The sequence below is a fragment of the Triticum dicoccoides genome, chromosome 5B, assembly GCF_002162155.2.
Source record: "Triticum dicoccoides isolate Atlit2015 ecotype Zavitan chromosome 5B, WEW_v2.0, whole genome shotgun sequence".
In the NCBI taxonomy this organism is placed as follows: Eukaryota; Viridiplantae; Streptophyta; class Magnoliopsida; order Poales; family Poaceae; genus Triticum; species Triticum dicoccoides.
The window spans coordinates 403,020,878-403,032,041 of NC_041389.1; positions in this window are offsets into that span (position 1 = coordinate 403,020,878).

The following is an 11,164-nucleotide window of genomic DNA, read 5'->3' on the forward strand; positions in this document are numbered from 1 at the left end:
AATAATCTAGTTCACATCGCCATGTGATTAACACTGATAGGTCACATCGCCATGTGACCAACATCCAAGAGTTTACTAGTGTCTTAAACTAGTTCACATCACCATGTGATTAAGTCTCAATGAGTTCTGGGGTTTGATCATGTTTTGCTTGTGAGAGAGGTTTTAGTCAACGGGTCTGCAACTTTCAGATCCGTATGTACTTCGCAAATCTCTAAGTCATTATGTAAATGCTGCTTCCACGCTCCATTTGGAGTTATTCCAAATGGTTGCTCCACTATACGTATCCGGTTTGCTACTCAGAGTCATTCGGATAGGTGTTAAAGCTTGCATCGACGTAACCCTTTACGCCGAACTCTTTATCACCTCCATAATCGAGAAACATGTCCTTATTTACTCCAAGGACAATTTTGAACGCTGTCCAATGATCCATTCCTGGATCATTCTTGTACCCCTTGACTGACTCATGGCAAGGCACACTTCCGGTGCGGTACACAGCACAACATACTATAGAGCCTATGTCTGAAGCATAGGGGACGACCTTCGTCCTTTCTCTCTCTTCTACTGTGGTCGAGATTTAACTCTTAACTTCATACCTTACAACTCAGGCAAGAACTCCTTCTTTGACTAATCCATCTTGAACACCTTCAAGATCATGTCAAGGTATGTGCTCATTTGAAAGTACCATTTAGCGTTTTTGATCTATCCTCATAGATCTTGATGCTCAATGTTCAAGTAGCTTAATCCAGGTTCTCCATTGAAAAACACTTTTCAAACAACCCTATATGCTTTCTAGAAATTCTACATCATTTCTGATCAACAATATGTCAACAACATATACTCATCAGAAATTCTATAGTGCTCCCACTCACTTCTTTGGAAATACAAGTTTCTCATAAACTTTTGTATAAACGCAAAATCTTTGATCATCTCATCAAAGCGTACATTCCAACTCCGAGATGCTTACTCCAATCCTTAGAAGGATTGCTGGAGTTTTGCATATTTGTTAGCGTTCTTCAGGATTGTCAAAACCTTCTGGTTGTATCACATACAACCTTTCCTCAAGAAAACTGTCAAGGAAACAATGTTTTGACATTCTATCTGCAAGATTTCATAAATAATGTAGTAACTGCTAATCCATTTCCAACAGACTCTTAGCATCGCTACGAGTGAGAAAGCCTCACCGTAGTCAACTCCTTGAACTTGTCAGAAAACATCTTAATGACAAGTCGAGCTTTCTTAATGGTGATTCTTACCATCATTGTCTGTCTTCCTTTTAAAATCCATCTGTACCCAACGGCCTTACGACCATCAAGTATTTCTTCCAAATTCATGGATCCTTTCTTGGATTTTATGGCCTCGAGCCATTCATCGGAATCCGGGCCCACCATCGCTTCTCCATAGCTCGTATGTTCATTGTTGTCTAGCAACATGACCTCTAAGACAGGATTGCGTACCACTCTGAAGTAGTACGCATCCTTGTCACCCTACGAGGTACGGTAGTGACTTGATCCGAAACTTCATGATCACTATCATAAGCTTCTACTTCAATTGGTGTAGGCGCCACAGGAACAACTTCTTGTGCCCTGCTACACACTAGTTGAAGTGATGGTTCAATAACCTCATAAAGTCTCCACCATTCTCCCACTCAATTCTTTCGAGAGAAACTTTTTCCTCGAGAAAGGACTCGTTTCTAGAAACAATTACTTCTGCTCCCGGATCTGAGATAGGAGGTATACCCAACCATTTTGGGTATCCTATGAAGATGTATTTATCCGTTTTGGGTTCGAGCTTATCACGATGAAACTTTTTCACATAAACGTTGCAGCCCCAAACTTTTAAGAAACGACAACTTAGGTTTCTCCAAACCATAGTTCAAACGGTGTCATCTCAACGGAATTACGTGGTTCCCTATTAAAGTGAGTGCGGTTTTCTCTAATGCCTAACCCATGAACTATAGTGGTAATTCGATAAGAGACATCATGGTACGCACCATATCCAATAGGGTGCAACTATGATGTTCGGACACACCATCACACTATGGTGTTCCAGGCGGTATTTATTGTGAAACAATTTCCACAATGTCTTAATTGCGTGCCAAAGCTCATAACTCAGATACTCATCTCTATGATCATATCATAGATATTTTATCCTCTTGTCACAATGATCTTCAACTTCACTCTGAAATTACTTGAACCATTCAATAATTCAGACTTGTGTTTCATCAAGTAAATATACTCAGTATCTACTTAAATCATCTGTGAAGTAAGAACATAACGATATTCACTGCATGCCTCAGCACTCATTGGACTGCACACATCAAAGTGTGTTACTTCCAACAAGTTGCTATCTTGTTCCATCTTACTGAAAACGAGGCTTTTCAGTCATCTTGCCTATGTGGTATGATTTGCATATCTCAAGTGATTCAAAATCAAGTGAGTCCAAATGATCCATCTGCATGGAGTTTCTTCATGCGTATACACCAATAGACATGGTTTGCATGTCTCAAACTTTTCAAAAATGAGTGAGTCCAAAGATCCATCAACATGGAGCTTCTTCATGCGTTATACACCAATATGACTTACATGGCAGTGCCACAAGTAAGTGGTACTATCATTACTATCTTATATCTTTTGGCATGAAAATGTGTATCACTACGATCGAGATTCAATAAACCATTCCTTTTAGGTGCAAGACCATTGAAGGTATTATTCGAATAAACAGAGTAACCATTATTCTCCTTAAATGAATAACCGTATTGCAATAGACATAATCCAATCATGTCTATGCTCAACGCAAACACCAAATAACAATTATTTAGGTTTAACACCAATCTTGATGGTAGAGGGAGCGTGCGATGCTTGATCACATCAACCTTGGAAACACTTCCAACACATATCGTCAGCTCACCTTTAGCTAGTCTTCGTTTATTCCGTAGCTTTTATTTCGAGTTACTAACACTTAGCAACCGAACCGGTATCTAATACCCTGGTGCTGCTAGGAGTACTAGTAAAGTACATATTAATATAATGTATATCCAATATACTTCTATCGACCTTGCCAGCCTTCTTATCTACCAAGTATCTAGGGTAATTCTGCTCCAGTGGTTGTTCCCCTTATTACAGAAGCACTTAGTCTCGGGTTTGGGTTCAACCTTGGGTTTCTTCACTGGAGCAGCAACTTATTTGCCGTTTCATGAAGTACCCCTTCTTGCCCTTGCCCTTCTTGAAACTAGTGGTTTCACTAACCATCAACAATTGATGCTCCTTCTTGATTTCTACTTTTGCGGTGTCAAACATCGTGAATATCTCAAGGATCATCATATCTATCCCTAATTTGTTATGGTTCATCACGAAGCTCTAGCAGCTTGGTGGCAATGACTTTGGAGAAACATCACTATCTCATCTGGAAGATCAACTCCCACTCGATTCAAGTGATTGTTGCACTCAGACAATCTGAGCACAAGCTCAACGATTGAGCTTTTCTCCCTTAGTTTGTAGGCTAAGAAAATCGTCGGAGGTCTTATACCTCTTGACGTGGGCACGAGCCTGAAATCCCAATTTCAGCCCTCGAAACATCTCATATGTTCCGCGACGTTTCAAAAAACGTCTTTGGTGCCTCAACTCTAAACCGTTTAACTGAACTATCACGTAGTTATCAAAACGTGCATGTCCGATGTTCGCAACATCCACAGACTACGTTTGGGGTTCAGCACACTGAGCGGTGCATTAAGGACATAAGCCTTCTATTGTCCGCATAATTTCTACTGTCAACTTTCAACTATATTTTCTCTAGGAACATATCTAAAATAGTAGAACTAAAGCGCGAGCTATGACATAATTTGCAAAGGGCTTTTGACTATGTTCAGGATAATTAAGTTCATCTAATGAACTCCCACTCAGATAGACATCCCTCTAGTCATCTAAGTGATTACATGATCCGAGTCAACTAGGCCGTGTCTGATCATCACGTGAGACGGACTAGTCATCATCGGTGAACATCTTTATGTTGATCATATCTACTATACGACTCATGCTCGACCTTTCGGTCTCTTGTGTTCCGAGGCCATGTCTTTACATGCTAGGCTCGTCAAGTTAACCTAAGTGTTTCGCGTGTGTAAATCTGGCTTACACCCGTTGTATGTGAACGTAAGAATCTATCACACCAGATCATCACGTGGTGCTTTGAAACGACGAACTTTCGCAACGGTGCACAGTTAGGGGGAACACTTTCTTGAAATTTTAATGAGGGATCATCTTATTTACTATCGTCGTTCTAAGCAAATAAGATGTATAAACATGATAAACATCACATGCAATCAAATAGTGACATGATATGGCCAATATCATTTTGCTCCTTTTGATCTCCATCTTCGGGGCTCCATGATCATCATCGTCACCGGCATGACACCATGATCTCCATCATCGTGTCTTCATGAAGTTGTCTCGCCAACTATTACTTCTACTACTATGGCTACCGGTTAGTAATAAAGTAAAGTAATTACATGGCGTTGTATAATGACACGCAGGTCATACAATAAATAAAGACAACTCCTATGGCTCCTGCCGGTTGTCATACTCATCGACATGCAAGTCGTGATTACTATTACAAGAACATGATCAATATCATACATCACATATATTCATCACATTCTTCTTGGCCATATCACATCACATAGCATACCCTGCAAAAACAAGTTAGACGTCCTCTAATTGTTGTTTGCATGTTTTACGTGGCTGCTATGGGTTTCTAGCAAGAACGTTTCTTACCTACGCAAAACCACAACGTGATATGCAAATTGCTATTTACCCTTCATAAGGACCCTTTTCATCGAATCCGTTCCGACTAAAGTGGGAGAGACTGGCACCCGCTAGCCATCTTATGCACCAAGTGCATGTCAGTCGGTGGAACCTGTCTCACGTAAGTGTACCTGTAAGGTCGGTCCGGGCCGCTTCATCCCACAATACCGTCAAAACAAGATTGGACTAGTAACAGTAAGCATATTGAACAAAATCAACGCCCACAACTACTTTGTGTTCTACTCGTGCAAAGAATCTACGCAATAGACCTAGCTCATGATGCCACTGTTGGGGAACGTAGCAGAAATTCAAAAAAAATCCTACGTGTCACCAAGATCTATCTATGGAGAAACCAGCAACGAGGGGAAGGAGAGTGCATATACATACCATTGTAGATCGCTAAGCGGAAGCATTCAAGAGAACGGGGTTGAAGGAGTCGTACTCGTCGTGATCCAAATCACCGGAGATCCTAGTGCCGAACGGACGGCACCTCCGCGTTCAATACACGTACAACCCGGTGACGTCTCCCATGTCTTGATCCAGCAAGGAGAGAGGGAGAGGTTGAGGAAGACTCCATCCAGCAGCAGCACAACAGCGTGGTGGTGGTGGAGGAGCGTGGCAATCCTGCAGGGCTTTGCCAAGCACCTGCGGGAGAGGAGGAGGTGTCACGGGAGGGAGGGAGGCGCCAGGGCTTCAGGTGCGGCTGCCCTCCCTCCCCTCCACTATATATAGGGGCAAGGGAGAGGGGGGGCGCAGCCTTGGCCCTTCCTCCAAGGAAGGGTGCGGCTAGGGAGGAGTCCATCCTCCCCAAGGCACCTAGGAGGTGCCTTCCCCCTTTAGGACTCTCCCTTTCCCTTATCTCTTGGCGCATGGGCCTCTTGGGGCTGGTGTCCTTGGCCCATATAGGCCAAGGCGCTCACCCCCTACAGCCCATGTGCCCCCCCCCCGGGGCAGGTGGACCCCTGGTGGACCCCCGGACCCCTTTCGGCACTCCCGGTACAATACCGATAATGCGCGAAACTTTTCCGGTGACCAAAACAAGACTTCCCATATATAAATCTTTACCTCCGGACCATTCCGGAACTCCTCGTGACGTCCGGGATCTCATCCGGGACTCCGAACAACATTCGGTAACCACATATAAACTTCCTTTATAACCCTAGCATCATCGAACCTTAAGTGTGTAGACCCTACGGGTTCGAGAACCATGTAGACATGACTTGAGACGTTCGTCGGTCAATAACCAACAGCGGGATCTGGATACCCATGTTGGCTCCCACACGTTCCACGATGATCTCATCGGATGAACCACGATGTCAAGGACTCAATTGATCCCGTATACAATTCCCTTTGTCTAGCGGTATTGTACTTGCCCGAGATTCGATCGTCGGTATCCCGATACCTTGTTCAATCTCGTTACCGGCAAGTCTCTTTACTCGTTCTGTAACACATCATCCCGTGATCAACCCCTTGGTCACATTGTGCACATTATGATGATGTCTTACCGAGTGGGCCCAGAGATACCTCTCCGTTAACCGGAGTGACAAATCCCAGTCTCGATTCGTGCCAACCCAACAGACACTTTCGGAGATACCTGTAGTGCACCTTTATAGCCACCCAGTTACGTTGTGACGTTTGATACACCCAAAGCATTCCTACGGCATCCGGGAGTTGCACAATCTCATGGTCTAAGGAAATGATACTTGACATTAGAAAAGCTTTAGCATACGAACTACGATCTTTGTGCTAGGCTTAGGATTGGGTCTTTTCCATCACATCATTCCCTAATGATGTGGTCCCGTTATCAACGACATCCAATGTCCTTGGTCAGGAAACCGTAACCATCTTTTGATCAACGAGCTAGTCAACTAGAGGCTTACTAGGGACATGGTGTTGTGTATGTACCCACACATGTATCTGAGTTTCCTATCAATACAATTATAACATGGATAATAAACGATTATCATGAACAAGGGAATATAATAATAATAACTAATTTATTATTGCCTCTAGGGTATTCCTTCTTCCAAAATTCATCATCAACCTGTGAAGGGCATCGAAGTTGAGTTAAACAAAGTATTTAGAGATGAAAGGCAAAGTAAGTAATTTAAAGACTTACTTCTCGTATCGGGTTAGATGTGCAGAAAGGGCTTAGGCTCACTTTGCTGCAGTCCACCAGGCTTTCATGCAGAAGGGACTTCGTCATTTCGTTGATGGCGTCATTAGTTAAATCCTCAGAGCTGTGGTGCAATGGATCTTTTTTTCCACCAGTGTAAGTGCACATTAAGCCGGAGCGGCGACTCAATGGAATGACCCGCCATGAGACCCAGGATCAAACCAAGTCAATGCCTGTTAAGCCATTTCCCAACAAAGCGTTGACCTTGGCAATGGTAGGGGTGAGCTTCTTGCGTTCAGCGGCTGTCAGCTTGTCAGGGAGATGATGTTTGGAGTCAAGACGCAGAGCGCGAAAGCTGGGCAGCCGGTTCTCGTCTGCTAGATAAGTATCCTTGCAGTAGAACCATGTCTGGTTCCAGTCCTTGGGGTGACTCGGCAGGTGGGCATAAGGGAAGATAGCATCTCTCCTTCGCTGAATTGAGATTCCACCAAGTTCCAGGCTCGGTCCATTTGAGTACTCATTCTGGAGGTTCAAATAAAAATATTCTCTGAACAGCTCCACACTGGGTTCCTCATGAAGGTACACCTCACAGAAAACTTGGAAATTGCATATGTTTGACACGGAATTGGGTCCGATGTCTTGAGGATGAAGATTGAAAAAGTGCAGAACGTACCGGAAGAATTTAGAGTCGGGTGGTGAGAAGCCTCGGTTCATGTGATCAGTAAAGACGATGACTTTGTCCTCCTTTGGCTGAGGTTTCTCCTCTTTTGGCTTAGGAGCGCGGTAATGCATGACAGACTTCTTTGGCAAATAGTCGGTTGTCACAAAGTCTTGGAGTGTTTTTTTAGTGACAATGGAGGGAACCCAGTTATAGAAGGTGGCTATCTTTGGGGCCATTGTGAAGAAATAAGCCTGAAAAAAAGAACAAGTTTGCGGGTTCAATTTAAGCCGGAGGAAAAGCACCAAGACATATATTCAGAATGGTGTCTTAAAAAGGGGCCTAATGGTATATGACTAGTTACAGCGGGTTACGTAAGCCGCCATGACCAGTTTTGATGTCTGTCAGAAGTGAAATCTGTTGAGCACTGAAATTGACTATCATCGAGGATGAAAGCCGCCATGGCCAGATTGATTTATCAAGAAAGAAAATTTTACTAAGTCCCAGACAAACAGGTTTCACAGATCACAATTGTAAATTCGGATCAGTGGCAGTTCAGAAAAAGAAAATAAATCAAACCTAAAGCATTACAGCAGCAGAGGAACTAGTACAAGGGTGAAACCTATGCATCTGCGAAGCAGGCTTTGAGACAGCAAAAGGAAGGGAAACAGGTTCCGCACGTCCTAACAAACATATTCGGATCTGAAACAAGGGTTGACTAGAAGAACTACGAAGACTATGAAGAACGCGAAGAACTCAGAAACCCTAATGCAGATCTGGAGCGTACGAGGGCAAGCACTTACAGATGCAGATCAGACTGCGGTGTAGCGTCGGTGTGTCTCTGGTCCGAATCAGGTTGATGCAGCGGCCGAGGACGAGGCGAACGATGAGCTTCGCGGTGGCGGTGGAACTCGAGTGGCAGGAGAATCGCGAGAGGAGGAAGACGAAGGAAAGAGGGGAGAATGAGAAGTGGCAGTTTTGACCCTATTTATAAGGAAAAGGCTAATAAGTGGGCACAAAAAACAAGAAGGCCAAAACATGGTTATCCAGCTGCTCGGGCGCCTCGATTCTCGGGATAGCTATTAAATATAAAGATCCGTTGAGATATATCATATATTATGCAAATTTAATGATAGGTGACGTCATGGCGGGTTACCGCGATTCCAGGAGATGGCGTCATGACGGGTTATGAATTCTCGCACAAGTGAAGAAGGGAAGATTTTTCCTAAGTGTCGAAGATTGACATGAACAAGTTCAAATCAATCTGGGGCCTAATGTTGGGGATATAACTGTTAGGTATGACCCGCCCAGGAGGGGCCGGGTTATACCTATGGTGATTCATGATATAAAGCCCACGTGGATATTGAAGATGGCGGTTCACAAGTAAGGGCCCAAGGCCCAAGGGCGACTTAAGGCCCGTAGGAGTAAACCGCCATATATGTAAGACTTGTATTGTAAGGCATGTATAGATAGTCACCGAGCCGGACACGTTGTTTATGAGCTGGACGGGACTCCGTGAGCCGCTGGGCGTTAACCTGTGTATATAAAGGGACGACCCGGCGGCGGTTCAGGGCAAGAGACAACAGATCGAAAGCTAGGTCAAGCGGATTCGCTCCCTGGTAATCGAGACATAAGCAATACCACCTCAAACTGGATTAGGCCTTTACCTTCATCACAAGGGGCCGAACCAGTATAAACCCCTGTGTCCTTTGTCCCGTTTAACCCCTTTAACCTAACCTAGTTGCGATGGCTCCATGACTAAGTCCTTTCGCTAGGACATCTGCCGTGACTATTTCACGACAGTCAAGATGGCAGCCGGAGGCGAGGGGACGTGCAGGCACATGACCACACGATAGTCAATTATACCGGTGGTGCCTGAACTTGGCGCAAACGGCCGCTTTAGTGTTAGAACTTGTGGCATACATTGAACTGGTGCAAAAACTTGGCTCGGACATGCAAGTACAGTGCAAATCACGTTTGGATGCGAAACGATGCTGACTTGGCATGCAAGCGTGGCATGGGGCCCACTGTCAGTGATTGGAAGGCTGAGATGAGGGCGTGTGGCCTTTTTTTTGCAAAAGACAACTTGAATTGGCATTTTATTTTTTCGCCTCTATGAGAGGTGGGTCTCATATGTCAGTGCAGTGTGAAAATTAACGAAAAATAAAGCTCCCGTGTCTCGAACCCTTGACCCTGCCTTGCACACGGTAGGACGTAGCGATTATTCTAGTATTTACGTCACAAAACGGATAACTAATGAAGCAGTGTAAAGATGCTCGTGGAGCTGAAATGGACTGTGATCAATGCCGCCCATTTGCACCTGTTCTTTTCTAGAAATTTGTAAAAGGTATGTAACTTCTAATCTCAGTAACGAAAATAACGTATAAATATTTGTGTGGTGTAAGTATTATACATACAAACTTAATAACTTCGTTTCATAAATGTTCACGTGTTATTTTAAAAATATTCATATATTTAAAATAAGAATTATGAACTACTAAAATATTTGGATAATTAATAAAAATACAAATATTTTTAAGATTACAATTCCGAAATATTATTTTAATTATACAAACAATTCTGTAATTATACACACATGTTTATATTTCAATGTTTGTATAAATAAATGTTCATAATTTAAAATTTAAAATTTCATATGAATATTCATTAGTGGCTAATATTTCAATTACATTTTTTGAATATAAATTACGACTGAAAATTATATCGCATGAATGTTTGTATTCATCATTTCGTATCATTTAAATATAAGCTACAAGTGTACAATTTTTATGTATCCATTTCATAAACATTTAAATATCCATATTTACCAAATATTTTTATATAATACTCCCTCTGTGGAAATATAAGAGTGTTTGGATATTTCTTTACAAAGGGAGTACATGGGTGTTTATTCAAAAAAAGTATTTACTAATCATTGTTTGTATATAATATTTATAACACACGAATATTTGAACATTATTTTTATCACTTATGTCCTACATATGTATTAAAAAACTAGTGCGTGCAAAATGGGCCGTGCTATTTGCGGCTGATATAAGTCCCACATGCGTCCTCCTGATGGTTGCTCAAAGAAAAAACATGTGTCCTCCTGATACTACATTAAAAACTATTATCAGAATTTGTCATTGCAACGTGAATGTTGGAGTGGCTTGGACGGCTAGCTATCCAATAGTTGGTCTTGGGTTCTGACAGGCGGGCCCCATGTGTCATAGAGTCAAAATGAAATCGCATCCGCCGCGTGTTGATAAGGGTTTTTTGTGAGAATAAAAAAAGTTGAGGGGGTTTTCACAATAAAAACAAGCCCCACGCCATGCTGGCGCGCCAAGTCAGCGTCAATTTCGTATTCAAATGCGATTAGCATCGTATTTGCATATACGAGCCAAGTTTCTGCATCGGTTTAATGTATGCCATAAGTTCTAGCAAAAAATGACCGTTCGTGCCAAGCTTAAGCATCATTGATGTAATTGACTCTAAATTTTTCGGATGGCGGCGGACTAATTGCTCATTTGCCGTCTATTGCCGACGTTCTCCCGCCACCGCGCACTCGGCAAACCCATCTGCAATGCCCCCCCC